The 16,434-nt window shown below is 59.4% G+C and overlaps 1 long non-coding RNA gene across 1 annotated transcript; it reads left to right on the top strand.

Annotated features, from left to right (window-relative positions):
• Positions 1-2,195: 2,195 nt before the first annotated feature.
• On the top strand, positions 2,196-10,861 carry LOC116463882 (uncharacterized). Its single transcript, XR_004246800.2, has 5 exons — positions 2,196-3,898; positions 4,617-4,721; positions 5,489-5,659; positions 6,177-6,296; positions 10,147-10,861. It is a non-coding gene; the product is annotated as an uncharacterized LOC116463882 (long non-coding RNA).
• The last annotated feature ends 5,573 nt before the right edge of the window (positions 10,862-16,434 follow it).

Here is a 16,434-nt window from a genome sequence, read left to right as displayed (position 1 = left end):
TCTTAACACGCTCAGTGGTCCCTGTGGTTCAGGTGAGAAACTGAGGCACAGGAGAGCGGCCCCTGCCCTGTCATGCTGAGAGGCTGGATGGATGCAGGGCTCACAGCTGGCCCTCGTTCTGAGCTGGGGCCTCTCAGCCGGGGCTCGAGGTGGGGACGACAAGGGGCAGAGATCTTAGGGCCTCCTTCCCTGGGTGGGTCACTGCACCAGGGCAGCCGGTGCCAAAAGGGACCTCATGGGCAGGTGGCATGGCTGGGAGCCCTGTGACCGCGTCAGCCCAGCAGTTGTACTTGTCTGACCGCCTGTCTGGGCTCCTGAGAACCGAACTCAGGTTCTCAGAGGGATCCTATGAAGCTTTGAATGTAGGGGCAGGGATGGGTTGGGGGTGAGAGCCAGTGGACACTGGTTCCCCGGCCAGGCCTGTAGGGCTTTGGGTCCTGGCCACTGAGGCTCCCATTTCCCAGCTGTAAAGTGGCAGAGACCCCTGACCTTGAAGGGCCGTTATGGCCGTGACGTTCAGCATGTGAGTCCCCAGCGTCCCCTAGAATTGGGGGATCCCTGCAGCTTGCACCGGTGTGGGGTGGGCGGGGGCTGGATGCCACCAGCCTGCAATGGGGCTGCCCACTGGGCCTGTGGTGAAGATGCCTGCTTGCAGATGTGTGATTTGTGTGTGTGCATATGCATGTGTGTGCGTGCACATGTGTACCTGTGTGTGTGCATGTGCATTTGTGTGCATGTGTGTGTGCATGTGTATGTGTGTGCCTGTGTGCACGTGTGCCTGTGTGCATGTGTGTGCACACGTGTGAGTGCCTGTGTGTGTGCATGTGTACCTGTGTGTGCGTGTGTGCACACGTGTGCCTGTGTGTGCACGTGTGTGGCTGTGTGTGTGCGTGTGTGTGCCTGTGTACCTGTGTGTGTGCGTGTGTACCTGTGTGTGCGCCTATGCATGCCTGTGTGTGCCTGTGTGTGTGCCTGTGTGTGTGCCTGTGTGTGTATATGTTGAATTTCTGGTGAAAGCTTTGCATCCCAGAATTTATTGTCCCCATGATCTCAGGGCCACTCGGGTGTGTAGAAGGCCCTGGCCCCGAGCCCTGGTCGGGGCTCCGTCGTGGCACCATGGGGCCTCTGGAGCCTGGGGGTCCCTCTCTCTCAATGCACTCGCTTGGTGGCAAATGGCTGGGAGCGGCGTTTCTGTCCTGGCCGGGGAGCACTTGAATGTGCTGAGCGATGGGGGAGATAAGCGTGCGAGGTGTTGTTCTGGAGCAACCTGGTGATAGGAGCCGTGTCCCGTGGGCCTGGCTGGAGAACAGGGCCTGGGACTGGACAAGTGGGTGATTGTCCCCTCTCATGCCCAGCGCTGGCCCCACCCTGTACGTCCGTCTGAGTGGCCTGGCCCTGAACAGCGGTCACTCCGGGCCTGGTGTGGCTGTGAAGCAGGAGTCAGGGTGGGCCCTGGCCCCAGCTTCCCGGCTGAACCGTGAGGGTGGGCACTGGCTCCTAGACCCGCGGGGCTCCCTGGACAGGTGTGAGCAGACCTTCGCTTGGACTTGAGGCCTTCACCCCTGCAGGTGTCTCCAGAAGGATCTGGAACAGACTCGGGCCTGGCTCCCTTCACAGGAGGCTGAGGCCCTGGGTCTGCTGGGACTCGTGTTCAGAGAGGCGCTGGGATGGACCTGCTGGTGGCCGCCCGCCCCTCGGCCAGCCCCTTCCCCGCCCCCGCCCCGCTGGGCCCTGTGGTCAGGGGTGACGTCCCCTGGAGGAGAACAGGTGGGGCTTCACCCCCTGAGGCTTGGCAGCTGGTCTCCATCAGATCAAAGGACTGAAAACTGTGGGTTTGGGGAGTGTTTGGGAAAGATTTCAACCCCGGGAGCGGGAATGCACCCGGGCTTGGATCGCTGCCATTTCCCATCTGAGGCACGGGCCCAGTGCTGGCCAGCAGAGCTCAGCATGGCCAGCCAGTGCCCAGGTGCATGCCCGAGGGGGCGCGTCACGGCTTCCTGTTGATCCGGATGCCCGATGTCTTGGGAGGCACTGACCCTATGCCAGGTCCTGGAGCCCATTGCTTGGGGAGGCGGTGGGAACCCCAAGACCCTGAGACAGAGCGGCTGGATGCAGGGTCCCCCAAGGGGCAGGGGGATGGCAGGGAAGGGGCGTCAGGCCTGGGGGAAGACCACCTGCCCCACCCTCCCTCCAAGGCCCTTGTGTGGCTGGGTGGGGCTGGCCCTGGGTCTTCTCCCTCTCCTGTCCCTGAGCGTCACTGGTGACCTCCCCATGGGCTTGTCCAGCTTGCCAGTACCCTGCGGTTTTGCCTCCTGAGCATGTTGAAACGCTCCTAGTCCAGCTCTTGCCTGCAGCCACCCCCATCGAATCTGGCCTGCTGTGGCCCTCACCCTACAGCCACGAGTGTGTGGTGCCCCCTCATTCTCCCCAGCACCTCAGAGGAGGCCCTGCCTGGCTCTAACACTCCCTGACCTCTGGCCTCTATACCCCTTCCTGGCCAACTCCTGCTTCTCCATCAGCCCTGCAGACCCCCCCTACCCCAGCTGCTGGGGTCCACCCTGCCAGAGGTAGGAACAGAGCCAGCTGCATGCCACAGGTGAGGGCTCTCCCCAGGGCCTGGGGAGGGGCAGCATGACCCCGGGAGGGCAGCTGCAAGGGCCGGGCAGTGCAGCTCACCTGGGCGACCACCAGCCCACCCTCAGTGAGACCCCGCAGCCCCTGTCCGGTGATGTTCAGAGGGCCAGGGCTCCCTGGGCACCCACCGGTCTGCACTTTCAGAATTGACTGCTTGGTGCCTGGGCTGGGATTTGGGGGCATTGCCCTTCCTCTGTATCCCCAGCACCCCCTTCGGGAGCCAGACACTCAGGTGCGCACAGCCGCCACCCCCAGCTCAGCCCCAGCCCTGTGCTGTCTGCTGCGCACAGCCCACTGTGTGACCTCGAGTGGACTGAAGGTCTTGTCTGGCTGCGAGAGGGGCCCTGGTAGCTGCTGGGCCTCGAGGTGGCTGGGATGCTGGGCTGGCCCTCCCATCCAGGGTGGGTTGAGGAGTGGCCAGCAGGAACCACTGCCTGAGGCTGGGCTCAGCCCAGGCCGGTAGACTCATGTTCCAGATGGGGAGCTCTCCACCTGCCCTCCTCCAGAGAGGAGCCCTTGTGCTTTCTGTCCACTTATGCCCCGTGCAGGAAGCAGGTCAGGGTAGCCTGGGGCCCTCAGGAGCGGGCGCGTTTCAGCCTGGGGCGGGGGCAGGATACGGGCCGCCGGGGCCATTGAGGCAGCACCACAGGAGGGGTCCTGGCCAGGCCACTCCTCCCTCCAGGTGGGAGCTTAGCTGGGGTGGGACCCCCACCTCCCCGGGTGAGCACTGCCGGCCGGTAGCCTTGGGCAGGCACCCAGGAGAGGTCCCTGGCCTGAGCTCCTCTCACACCTGACTCTGGTACCTCTGAGCCCCAGGGTAGGTGGCTGAGTCATCTCCCCAGCTGGCACCCCAAATACCTTCTCCCCTTTTCCCATCCCACGGGAGGTGGCTGTGTGCCACAGATGAGGGTGCAGAGCCCCCAGCTGCTCCTTGCCCCAAGAGTTTCACCCCCCTGGCATGGGGCCCTGGGCAGGCCCTCTAGGGACAGAGCCTTCCTTGCAGGCCGGCCCTGCCAGGCCCTCAGAGTGGGGGTGGCTGTGCCCCACCAGCCCCGAGGGGAAGACCAGGATCCTGAGGGCTGGGGTGCACCTCCGACGTCCTGGGGGAGATGTCCCTGCGTTGCCATCTCCAGGCCTGAACCCAAGGCGCCCTCATCTGAGCATAGGGAGAGGCTGCCGGGACGGCTGGGTGTCCGGCCGACTGCGCCGCCCGGGCTCTGGAGCTGATAACCAGCGGATGCGGAGTGGAATGCAAACAGATAAGGTTGTTGGGAACTAGGCCCCTGGACTGCTCCTGGCTGGCAGCCGTGAGGCACCACACTGCCCGGGGCCAGGGGTTATCGGGGCGCCTTTTGCCCTCAGTGAGTGCAGCTGGATGGGGAGTTAGTAAGTGCTTGCTCTCCGAGGGTGGCTGGTGAGGGGGCTTTGAGGAGGGTAGGGGGACCCTGGGCTGCCGACTCTGAGACTCTGGAGGCTGCTGGTCAAGTAGGGGGTGGAGGTCAAGCTGGAGCTGAGGCTCATGAGACCACCTCTCTCCCAGGAATCCTCATCCCTTTCATGGGGGTGACGTTTAGGAGTCCCTTTGGGGAGCATGGCAGGGCCCCAAAAGCACAAGTCAAATGGCCTCTGAGGGCAGGTGCAGCTCACAGCAAGGGGGCCCTGGGCAGCCCAGGGCAAGACGAAGGGATTCCAGGGCCCCAGGTGAGGAGCAGGACTGGGTGGGGGGTGGGGCCAGGTCACCAGGAGGTGTCGGAGACCAGGCTGGAAGGTGTCCTGGCCTAGAGTGAGCTGGGAGAGGTGGGTAAACTGAGGACCAGAGCTGGGGGTGGGGAAGGGACCCTGAGCCAGCCTTGGGGGCGGTGGTGCTGTGTGCTGGCGTGGAGTCTGGGCAGGTGCCCTGGCAGAGATGCCTCTGCCAGCAATGGCGTTGGGGCCACAGATCCTGCAGAGAATTTGAAGAATTTGTTTTTTTTTTCCCCCAGAAAAGCTCCAGGTGTTGCAGCCAGACCCGAGTCTCTCTCAGGAATCACATCCAGGGCCCGTCCCAGGCAGTGGGACATGCAGTGGGGGCAGCCACTGAGGCCCAGGTAAGCAGGGGTGACGGGGCAGGTCCTGGTCCAGAGGGTCGTGGGGGACGCTGGCATGGCCGGCGTGGCCTGCAGAGTCGAGGAGCGCCCAGGCTCACCACAGCTGGTTCTTCGGGTGTTGTTCAGGGGAAACACAGTGGAGGCCAGACGGGAACAGGTGGGTTTCCCGGCCACTCACACCAGGTGCCGGCCCAAGGGAGCCTTGGGCCTGATCTGCTGCCCAGCGTCCATGAGTGCTGTGTGGCCCGTGGGAGGCCCCGTGCATAAGGCCCGCAGAGTCAGGTGTGGGGGGCCCAGAACAGGTAGGCCTGGCAGAAGCCCAGGTGGCACAGACGTGGCCCTACAGCCGGGCTCGGGGCCCCGGGAAGCCAGAGGCTCAGGCCCTCCCAGCTGGCATCAGGGCTGATCGGGGCTGAGACTGGTCATCAGAGCAGCCCACGTCCACTCTCCACTGTCTCAGCAGCTCCCCGGGGGTCCCGAAAACCTCAACCCTCCCCCCAGATAGGAGCACAAGCAGGGCGGCCGAGGAGCACCCCCAGCTTACCCACGGAGCCTGGCTCAAGACTGGTGGCCAAGGCGCACCCTCGCTGTAGTGGGCAGCGGCCTCCAGTCCTGATGCCACCGACTCTTGGGGACATGGCCAGTGCCCGAGGCGGATGCCTGCGCGCACATGCTCCCAGGAGCTGTTTGTAACAACCCCGAACTGGAAATGACCCAGATGTCCATTGGTGGTGAATGTAGCGCAGCCTGTTCATCTGCTCATCCAGTTTCAGCAACTACAAACAAAACAGAACACGTGTGTCTGCGTCTCAGAGGAGCGTGTGCTGCCACTTCTCCTGGCGTGGACTGGCTGGGTCACGTGGTCGGCGTCTGAATTTTTCAGAAACTGCCAAACCGTTTTCCGGCATGGCTGTGCCATCGTGCCTCCCACCCATGATGTGAGTTCCAGCCCCTCCTCACCCTCCTGTATGCTTGGCGTCGTCTGTTTTTAACATTTTAGCCGTTCTAACAGGCGTGCAGCGCTATCTGACTGTGGTTTTAATTTGAATTTTCCTAACAACTAACGACATTGAGCATCATTTCATGCGTTTATTTGCCCTCCGTGTATCTTCTTTGGTGAAGTGTCTGTTCTAACGTTTTGTCCATCCATTTTAAAATTGGGTTGCTTCAGTTTTGAGAGTTCTTTATATATTCTGCATTCAAGTCCTTCACTAAAAATACATACTTGGCAAAGATTTTTCTCCCAGTCAGGGCTTGTCTTTTTATTCTCTTAATTGTGTCAGAAGATACTATTAAGTGTCAAAACTTCTGTTCAAAAGAGCAAAAGTTCGTTCTTTCCCTCCCTCCCTCCTTTCTTGCTTTCTTCCCCTCCCTCCCTCCCTCCCTCCCTCCCTTCCTTCCTTCCTTCCTTCCTTCCTTCCTTCCTTCCTTCCTTCTCTCTCTCTCTCTCGACAGAGTCTCATGCTCTGTCGCCCAGGCTGGAGTGCACTGGTGCAATCTCAGCTCACTGCAACCTCTGCCTCTCCGGTTCTGGCAATTCTCCTGCCTCAGCCTCTGGAGTAGTTGGGACTACAGGTGAGCACCACCACACCCATCTGATTTTTGTATTTTTGGTAGAGATGGGGTTTCACCATGATGGTCAGGCTGGTTTCAAGCTCCTCACCTCAGATGATCCACCCACCTCGGCCTCCCAAACTGCTGGGATTACAGGCGTGTGCCACCTAGACTGGCCAAAGTTCTTAATTTTGGCAAAGTCCAATGTATTAATGTTTACTTTACACATCATGCTTTTAGTGTTGTGTCTAAGAAATCTTTGCCTAATCCAAAGTCAGCATTTTATCATTATGAAATGACCTTCTTTATTGCCAGTTCCTTGCTCTAACTTCTACCTTGGTATTAATATTGCCACTTGATCTTTCTTTCTGTGTTAGCACGGTGTGTTTTTTCCTCTTCCTTTACTTTCAATAACTGATGTGTGTCTTTTACTTACAGTGAGATTCTCTGGGCAGCTTATAGAGTGATCTTGCTTTTTATTCTAGTCTTACAATCCACATCTTTTTATTGGGGGTGTTTAGACTATTACATTTAATGTAATTAGTGATGTGGCCAGGTTAAAAGCTACCATCTTGCTACTTGTTTTCTGTTCCTTCCGTCTGTTCTTTGTCTTTATTTTCTGCCTTCTTTTGGATTGACTATTTTTCCACAGTTCAATTTTATCTCCTTGTTTGCTTGTCTGCCATAACTTTTTATTATTTTAGTAGTTGCCTTAGAGTTTATAGTATATCTACAACTTACTATAGTCTACCTTCCAAAGATATTATCACATTCCATATATAGAATAAGAACCTTCCAGTCTGGGCATGGTGGCTCGCGCCTGTAATTCCAACACTATGGGAGGCTGAGGTGGGAGGATCACCTGAGGTCAGGAGTTCGAGACCAGCCTGGCCAACATGGTGAAACCCTGTCTCTACTAAAAATACAAAAATTAGCCAGGCATGGTGGCGGGCGCCTGTAATCCCAGCTACTCGGGAGGCTCAGGCAGGAGAATCGCTTGAACCTGGGAGGCAGAGGCTGCAGTGAGACAAGATCGTGCCACTGCATTCCAGCCTGGGTGACAGAGCAAGACTCCATCTCAAAAAAAAAAAAAAAAAAAAGGTGCCTCATAGCTCCCTTCTCCCGGGTTGTGCAATTCTTGTCACCCATTTTACCTCTACACACGATTCACATCACACTGCATTGTTGGTATTTTCATTTAATTAATTATTTTTTGAAGGGACTTAAATAGTAAAAAAACTTCTATATTTACCCATACAATTACTATTTCAAATGCCTTATTCCATCGTGTAGATCCATATTTCTTTTTCTTTTCTTTTCTTTTTCTTTTTGTTTTTTTTTTGAGATCGAGTCTCGCCCTGTCACCCAGGCTGGAATGCAGTGGTGCGATCTCGGCTCCCTGCAACCTCCACCTCCCGGGTTCAAGTGATTCTCCTGCCTCAGCCTCCTGAGTAGCTGCGACCTCAGGCACCCACCACAACGCCTGGCTAATTTTTGTGTTTTTAGTAGAGATGGGGTTTTACCATGTTGGTCAGGCTGGTCTTGAACTCCTGACCTCAAGTGATCTGCCTGCCTCTGCCTCCCAAAGTACTGGGATGACAGGCCTGAGCCACCACGCCCGGCCATGGAACTGCATTTCTATCTGATTTCCTTTTCCACCCGCCTGAAGGGCTTTCTCTAACATTTCTTAATGGACACTGCAATGGTTATTTGTCTGAAAATACTTCCTTTTGCCTTCGTTTTTGAAAGATGTTTTTCTAAGATGACAGCTTCTTCTTCCATTTGTACTGTAAAGGCGCTGCTCTAGTTTTCTTACTGGCACAAGTTCCCCCGCCAAAAAAATCTGTTGTTATTTTAATATGTTTCCTCTTTGTAACATGCCCCCACCCCACAACTTAAGATTTTCTCTTTTACACTGATTCTGTTTGATTAGGATTTGGTGTCATTTCCTTCATGTTTCTTGTACTTTGTACTCACTGAGCTTCTTGTATCTCTGGGTTTTAGTTTTCATTAATTTTTTTTTTTTTTTTGAAACAGAATCTTGCTCTGTTGCCCAGGCTGGAGTACAATGGCGCGATCTCGGCTCGCTGCAACCCCACACTCTGGGGCTCAAGCAGTCCTTCCACCTCAGCCACCCGAGTAGCTGGGATTACGGGCGCCCGCTACCACGCCCAGCTAATTTTCGTATTTTTAGTAGAGATGGGGTTTCACCACGTTGGCCAGGCTGGTTTCAAGCTCCTGACTTCAGGTGATCCACCCGCTTCGACCTCCCAAATTGCTGGGATTACAGGCGTGAGCCACCGCGCCCAGCCAAGTTTTCATCAGATTTGAACAAATTTTGGCCATGATTTCTTCAATTTTTCCTGTCCTGCTGTCCATTCGTGGGCTCCATTTACAGACGTGTCAGGCTGCGCGAAGCTTTTCCACCTACTGCTCGCTAAGGAGCTGTTTATTTTTTGGATTCTTTTGTCTTTCTGTGTCTCTGTTACGTCTTCAAGTTCACCGCTCCCCTCTTCCGCAGTGTCCCATCCGCTGTTAATCCTGTCCAGTGTGTTTCATCTCACACACAGTCATTTTCATCTTTAGATGTTTAATTTGGATCCTTTTTTATATGTTTCATGTTTTTTACTAAATACGTTCAATTTTTAGCATAGCATTTTGATGACATGGAATACTGTCGTAACGCCTGTTTTAATGTCTTTGTCGGCTAATTCCAACATCTGTGTTGGTTTTGTGGTTTGGATTAGTTGAATTTTCTCCTGATTATGGGTGGAATTATCCCCTTTCTTTACATGCCTGGTGCTCTTTGAATGGAGGTCGGACTTCGTGAATTTTACCTTGTGGGCTGCTGGATACTTTTGCGTCCCGGAGCTTTGTTCTGGGGCATAATTAAGGGATTGGAGAGAGTTTGGGCTTCCTGGGCCTCGTGTGGCTTGTAGGTGGGGTCAGAGCAGTGCTGAGTCCAGGGCAAACTACTCCTCACCATTGAGGCAAGACGCTGAGGGGGCCACTCTGCCCACTGCACCGTGAACTTTGAGTGGCGAGGTTTCTCGGTGGCGCTGGTGGGAGCAGTGCTTTTCCCAGCCTGTGTGAGCTCCACTGCTCTTCCTTCGAATCCTTCGGGTCGTCGCTCGCCAGCCTTAGTCTCCTCCCAGGCACATGCTGAGCGGGTTCTCTCCAAACACTCAAGATGGATCTTCTGCAGGTCTCCAGGCTTTGCTCTGGGCAGCTCTCTCCTTGCCAGTGTGCTGTGCACTCCAGCTGCCGTGGTCTCCCTGGCCTCTCAGCTGAGCTCTTCCTGAGTTCCCCTTCCTGGCCCCTTGTCCTGGAAACCCTCAGGCGGTGAGCTGGGCAGATTAGGGCTCCCGCTGTGTTTCCTGTGTGCCATGGACTGAACGTTTGTGTCTTCCCCACCCTCCAGTTCCTATGTTGAAATCCTAGTGCCCAAGGTGACGGTAGTAGGAGGTGGGGACTTGGGGACGTGGCAGACCCCTCAAGAATGGGGTTAGTGTCCTTACAGGAGAGATCCCAGAGCCGGATGCAGTGGCTCACGCCTGTAATTCCCGCACTTTGGGAGGCCGAGGCAGGTGGATCACCTGAGATCAGGAGTTCAAGATGAGCCTGGCCAGCATGGTGAAACCCTGTCTCTACTAAAAATACAAAAATTAGCTGGGCGTGGTGGTGGGCACCCGTAAGCTCGGCTACTCAGGAGGCTGAGGCGGAGAATCACTTGAACCCGGGAAGCGAGCTTGCAGTGAGCCGAGATCCCACCACTGCACTCCAGCCTGGGCGACAGAGTGAGACCCCGTCAAAAAAAAAAAAAAAAAAAAAAAAGAGAGACCTCAGAGAGCTCTCCCACCCCTTCTACCAGAGGCGAAGGGGACCCAGCGAGAAGGTGCCGTCCATGAACCAAGGAGTGGCCTCACCAGACATCGAATCTGCCAGAGCGTCGATCTTGAACGTCCCATCCTCCGCAGCCGTGGGGATGTGTGTCCGTTGCTTTTACGCCACTCAGGCCACGGCATTTCCGGATAGCAGCCGGGTTGGAGAGAGCCGCTGTCTCTGTGGGACCACTCTCTTCGTCGCCTGATGTCCACCGTCTTGACAGCTGTTGTTTCCCATATTTCCTGGAGTCTTTTGGTTGCTAAATCCGGCCTCTGCTACGCCCTTTGCTAAAAATGCTAGTCCTTGATTAAATGGAATCTTGATACTTTAATACAGAGTGAGACACAGTCATGAAATAAAACCTGGAAAAATGTAGAAGAGTAGCAGGAAGAGAACACACCCCAGCCCTGGGGTCCACCCACCTGCAGCCCCCGGCGCCACCTCCTGGCCCTGGTTTCCCTGCCTGTGGGGCTGGGCAGCATTGCTACAACTCTTGAATCGCTTTCCTGGGGCCACCATAACCAAGCAGCACAGCCCGGGAGATGGCTCACAGTCTCTCTGCGTCCTGGGAGCCTGAGATCCAGGAGTGGGTGGGACGGAGAATGGTTCTCCCTGGGTCACTCTGGAGGACCCTCTTAAGGTGGACCTCTTAAGGGAGCCCCGGATCCCACCTTGCCAAAGAGCCTCTGAGCCACACCTGCCTCCCCCAGGCCTCCAGTTGGTGCCCGTGTGCAGCCCCCACCGTGGGGTCACCCTGGGGTAAGGGTCTCTCCTCCCCTGCTAACCTTCTGCTGGGTCTTGGCATCCCTGGGATGAACCCTCCTGGCCTGGGCCTTGCTGGCCCACATCAACCCCCAGCCCTCTGCTCCTTGGCCTCACCCACAGCCTGCAGAATGTAGGTGAGTTTCCTGGTGATAATATAATAATAGCAATGATGATGATGATGGCAATAACAATTATGACAGTCAACACTGCCACGTGCCGGGCTCTGGCCCTTTGCATGTCTGGGCCGGCTGTGCAAGGCACTGCTGGGGCTCTCGGGCTGGGAGCCAGGGACAGGCACCGTCACAGCAGCCAAGGGGCCCCCCCTACCACCCCAGCACCTGCTGGCCCTGAACCAGCTGCTCCTTGAAAGCTTTTACTGACTCTTCCGCTTGGCAGCATTTTAATCTGCTGGTGCAAGAGCCTTGTCGCTTCCTCAAAGCCTGTGCCCATGGCTGTGGGCAGCTGCCTGTCCCCGTGTAGGCAGAGCTGCGTCATGCCCTGTGGCCCCAGGTCCGGCTCTGGGGTTCTGGCTGGGCAGGGCCTGGAACCTTCTTGGAGTCACCACTGACTGGCTGCAGCCACCGGCTTCCCAGCAAGGACGTCCCCTTCTACAGGAAAATGGGGACGTCGGGAGCATTCTCTGGACAGCAGGAGATGCACATCGACAGGCTGACCCTGCATCTTCCCACCCCAGAGTGGTGAGTGGGGATTCTGGGGACTTCCCCGGCCCCCATGGGCTTCGCGTGTCCTGGTGCCCATGTGTCTCCAGTCCGAGGGTTGGCCACGGTGTGGACCCCTCCACTTTCCTCCAGGCCTGAGGTGGGGCCCGGGTGGCCTGTCAAAGAAGAGCCCTGCCCAGACCCTCCCCCGACCCCTGGGGGAAGGAGGCCACCAGGCACCCTGCCTTGCTGCTGCCTCAGAGTGAATCTCAGGGGACCCTGGTGCAGGAGGGGCTGGCTCCGAGCTGGACAGGGCTCTGGGGTTGCCCTGGTGGCCTTCCCTCTCCCTGGGCCAGAGGTGCCCAGGCAGGGAGGGTCCAGGCCATGACAGAGCCGGGCCAGCTGGGGACAGGGCATCCCCCAGTGCAATCCTTGCAGCAAAGGGGTCCTAGAGTGCAGCTGGTGGGACACTCCTGCCATCACTGGATTTACTGCAGGTAGAGATCCTTTCTGTGCCCACGTAGATGAGGAAACAGGCATAGAGAGGGGGCGGCCTGCCCAAGGTCGCCAGGGAGGGAGTGGAGAGGCTGGATGCCCTTGGGCCCAGACTGCAGCCTCCCCACCCCGATGTGCTGCAGCCCCCAGTGTCCTGGGCCCCACGTGGTGCCTGAGCCCACAGGTGTCACCGAGTTCTGAGTTGCCGGGACAAAGGCGGGGATGGGCCCGAGGTGCGGGGACAAAGGCGGGGACAGGCAACCCCTGCGGTTTGAGGGGTAGGAGGCCACAGATCAGTCCCCGGGAGGGCCGGGCAGGAGGTGGGCCCAGCGGGGCTGGCAAATGAGGGGCCGGTGCCCCCATGCTCACTGCAGGGGATGTGAGAGGGCGAGTGGTCACTCAGCCACACCCACACCTGTGTGTACAGGACCCATGCCCGCCCGCCTCGCTGTCGCGCCCGTGCACGGCTCACACTCGGGCTCACACAGCTTCTCCCATTATTCAGGTGCTGCTGGGCCCTGCAGGGCTCAGATCGTCCCTGTGCCACTTGGCGGGGTCACCCTCACGCCTGCCCGGCGGCCCCACCTGCCCCACCTGCCCCACCTGCCCCACCTGCCCCACCTGCCCCACCTGCCCCACCTGCCCCAGCTTCTCTCCCCTCTCAGTGCTGTCTGTCCCAGAACCTCCCATCAATGGGGCCAGAGGGCTCCGGCCCGGCTGCGGGCTGACCGTTCTCCCCAAGATGCCTGAGAGCCACCCGGGCACTGGACTCGCCAACATGCAGGCACACGCAGGCACACACCCGGGCCACACGGCCCTGAGCACACGCCTTGCCCAGCCCGCCTCCGGGCTGTGGTGTGGGCGACAGGTGCCACCTGCTGGCGGGCTACAGCATCACGGCTCTCGTCCTCCGGAATCTTCCATGGTGCCACTCCAGCCTCTGGTCTGGCTGCAGACGGCTTGGGCTGGGCAGGGAAGCTTCCGCTGTCGGGGAGCCTGGGACTGCAGACTTTGCTCCGAGTGCCTGGGGCAGGTAGGGGCCATTCTGAGGAGCCCTGGCTCCCTGAGGTAGACGGAGCCAGGCAGACGTGGAGGAGACATGGGGGCTGCAGCCCTGGCCCCACTGCCCGACTCTCTCTCTCTGCATTTCCGGAGCCGGCAATATCCAAGGGGGTCCCCAAGGCCCTGAGGCTGCACTGAGCGCCCCTTTCCTGCTCATTTTCAGATGCAGCGGTGTCCTGGACCCCTGGGGAGAGGTGACCCCCCCCCCCCCCCAGCAGGAAGCTGGGCCTGGTTTCTGTCCCTCTGCAGCCACAAGGCCTGGCCAGGACGCTGGGAGCACCACGCCCTGGAGACTCAGCTCACCAAGGACTCAGGGGCGGGGGCTCCCCTGGCACCTGGGAAGCTGGGCCTCCTGGCCCCCTGAACTCCCACCCAGACACCATCTCAACCCAGGTCTGTCTGCATCTCCCTGTCACTGCCCTGGGTTCTCCACTCCTGGACCCGACCCTGGTCCTGGGGCAGTGTCCCAGCTGCTGTGTCCCAGGCCCCACATCCACTGCCCTTGGCCCACCTTCTATGTGGCCCATTAGACGGGTGTGGGGGCTGCAACCTGCTTCTGTTGAACCCCCAGGCCTGCTAGGGGGCATCAGGATTCTGCACAGAGAGGCAGGGGACCCGGCCAGACATGCGGGTCCCCAGGTACCTAATTCAGGGCCTTGGACCGAGGACAGTATATTTATCCTGGCCCAGGGGAGTTTGGGGGTGTCTGAGTGGCGGTGAGACGTCTGGGCAGATTGTCCCTGCCCTGCTGTGCTCTGCCCCACCCTGGCCGGCCCTCCTGGCTTCTCAAGGTGCTCCCGGCCACAATGGCACAGTCCCCCAGGCCCAAAATGTGCCCCCATGCTGCCCGAGGGCTGGTGAGGGGGCTGGTAGCACCCAAGGCCACACCCTCCCCTCCCCCACCTGGGGCAGCTGCCCCCATGCTGTGGCCACGGCTCCCTGGCCCCAACAGCTTCTTGTGACCCCTGAGGCTCCCCAGCCCTTGGCCCCCCATGGGGAGTTCCCTCCCCATAAGGGGGGGCAGACACTCCCCTGTGCCCACTCCTTGGGAGACTGGCATTAGATCCTGGCTGTGGGACAGGGTGGGCCACTCTGGGGGGTGAGACCGGGCTTCTCCCACCTGGGGGACCCATCCCGGCTCCGGCCCTGGGCGGGTGACAGCCTGGCTTTCCTGTGTCCTCGCCGCCCACTCATCAGCAAGATGGGGATGTGGATGACAGGAGTGCTGGCCACGGAGGGCCTGGTGTGGGCGGCTGTTGGGACAAGGGTAGTGTGGGCGGCCACAGCAGTTGGTGCTACTGCTGGGAGGGGCCGAAGGTGAGGCCCTCCTGGGCTGTGGGTCCCTGTAAACCACTGCCCCCGTGGGGTGTGCAGTCACCGAGCCGACCCGCTGCCGGGGTTCTGCCCCCTCCCTGTCCCTGCTGCTCCCCTGGCACCTGTGTCCCAAGCCTGAAGCCCTGTCCGTGTCAGAGGTGGCACCTCCCTGGGCACAGGCACTTGGATGCTGGTGCCTCCCCTGCTGCGGACCCCTTTGCTGTGGTCAAGGCCTCCGCCCTGCACTGGCCCCGCCTGTGACCGCAGGCCTGGAGGGGCCCTCGATGGCCACAGAGGGCACAGGCTGGGGCCAGGAGGGCACCGTCTCCTGGGGCACAGATATACTGGAGTGAGCCATGGAATTGTCCATCAGCAGCGGCAAGCTTTGCTGAGCGCCAGCTGTATGCAGAGCAAAGGCGGGCCAGCCGGAAAGGGCCAGTGAGGACCCGGGGTCCCCAGCGTCCCCTGGAGCCTGCACCCCTATGCGGGGGACGCCTGGGCAGCTCCTCCCTCCTCCACTCCCTGCCCTCTCCTCCCCTCCTTCCTGCAGTTCCCACAGCTGTTTGGGGGCCTCCCCTGGTGCCTGGTTGAGCTGCAGGGGGAGATGTGTGTGGACACTGCAACCCTCCCGAAGCTGGGCCTGGAAGAAATGACTTCCCCAGAACCTTATCTGGGCCGGAGAGGGGCGTTGGCAGGGGAGGTCTTGCTGCCCTCCCGTCCTCTGCATGCCAGGCACCACCTGGGGCAGGGCCAGGGCAGGCTGCCTGGACACCGTGGACCTACCCGAGGCCCAGGCCTGTGTGGCTGAGAGGACTGAGGACAGCCGACCCCCTTGGTGACTGCCTGGGCCCAGAGGGGAGTGGGGGGAGAGGTCAGCTGGGTGTGGCCAGCCCTGGGGGAAGGATCCAGGGACTGTGTCCACTTAGGGATAGGAGACAGCTAGCAGAGCCCTCCCAGCTGACCAGGGGAGGCCCTGTGGGCACAGGAGGGGCCCCAGGTGTAGGCACAGGTGCAGGGCTGTGCGGCTCTGTGTCACCCAGGTGGAGCGTCTTGCCCCGTTTGATGGCTGACAAAGTCCCCTTGAATGCGTCAGACCCAGCATGGTCCCAGGGTCCTGACCCTAACATATCACCCCAAATTACCCTCACCCCAGCCTACCCCTGCCCTAAATTCACCCCAAGCCACCACCCAAACCCCTTGGCCCCAACACCTTAACCCTAGACCCAGCCCTACACCCCAAGCCCTAATCCCTAACCGCTAGCCTCACCCTAACCTTCCTACCGGATGCCACCTGGCAAACATCCTCCTGGCCCCTGTCCACCCCTCCCCCGGGGATCCGGGAGGCAGTGGGGTCCCCGGGAGGCTGCTCCCTGCAGAACGCAGTGGATGGATGCATGCGCACCGAGCTCCGGCCCCCTCTGGCTTCCTTCATCCTCCCCAGGCACTTCCCCCTGGGCCAGAGGGCAGCCTGGCAGCCCTGGACTCCGGGAGGGCCGAGTCTGGGGAGCTGGAGGACGTCACATTCCACTCTTGATGATGCTGCCCCAGTCCTACAATCTGGACAGCGGACAGGCTGCCCGTTTCTTCCATCTCCGGTAACGAGAAGCAAATGCTGATCCTGGCCTGTCTCCTGGCTCCCAGGTCCCTAGGTTCCTGCTGCCCCTGCTAGTTCCTGGAAGATGCCAGCAGGAGGGAGGGCGGTGGAGCTGGACTCACGCCTATAACAGGATCTGGCCATAAACGCAGTCAGGGCGAGGCTGCGGGGTGGGCGGCGGAGACTCCTGGTGGACTCTCTCCCCTCCCCCCGGCCCTGGCACGCAGCTGTCGGCTCTTCCCGGGAAGCCACAGCCTTTGTTTGTTCCTTGAAGGAGCTGGTGCGTTGCCTGCGAGCTCCTCTGCAGGCTTGGGGGTCGTGCCTGCTGTCCACCTCCCCGAAACCAGCTCCTTCCAGCAGCAGGCTGCAAGCCTGGAGAGGCCAC

This window comes from Hylobates moloch, unplaced genomic scaffold (assembly GCF_009828535.3).
Source record: "Hylobates moloch isolate HMO894 unplaced genomic scaffold, HMol_V3 SCAFFOLD_74, whole genome shotgun sequence".
Taxonomy (NCBI): domain Eukaryota; kingdom Metazoa; phylum Chordata; class Mammalia; order Primates; family Hylobatidae; genus Hylobates; species Hylobates moloch.
This window is presented reverse-complemented; position numbering and strand designations above follow the sequence as displayed.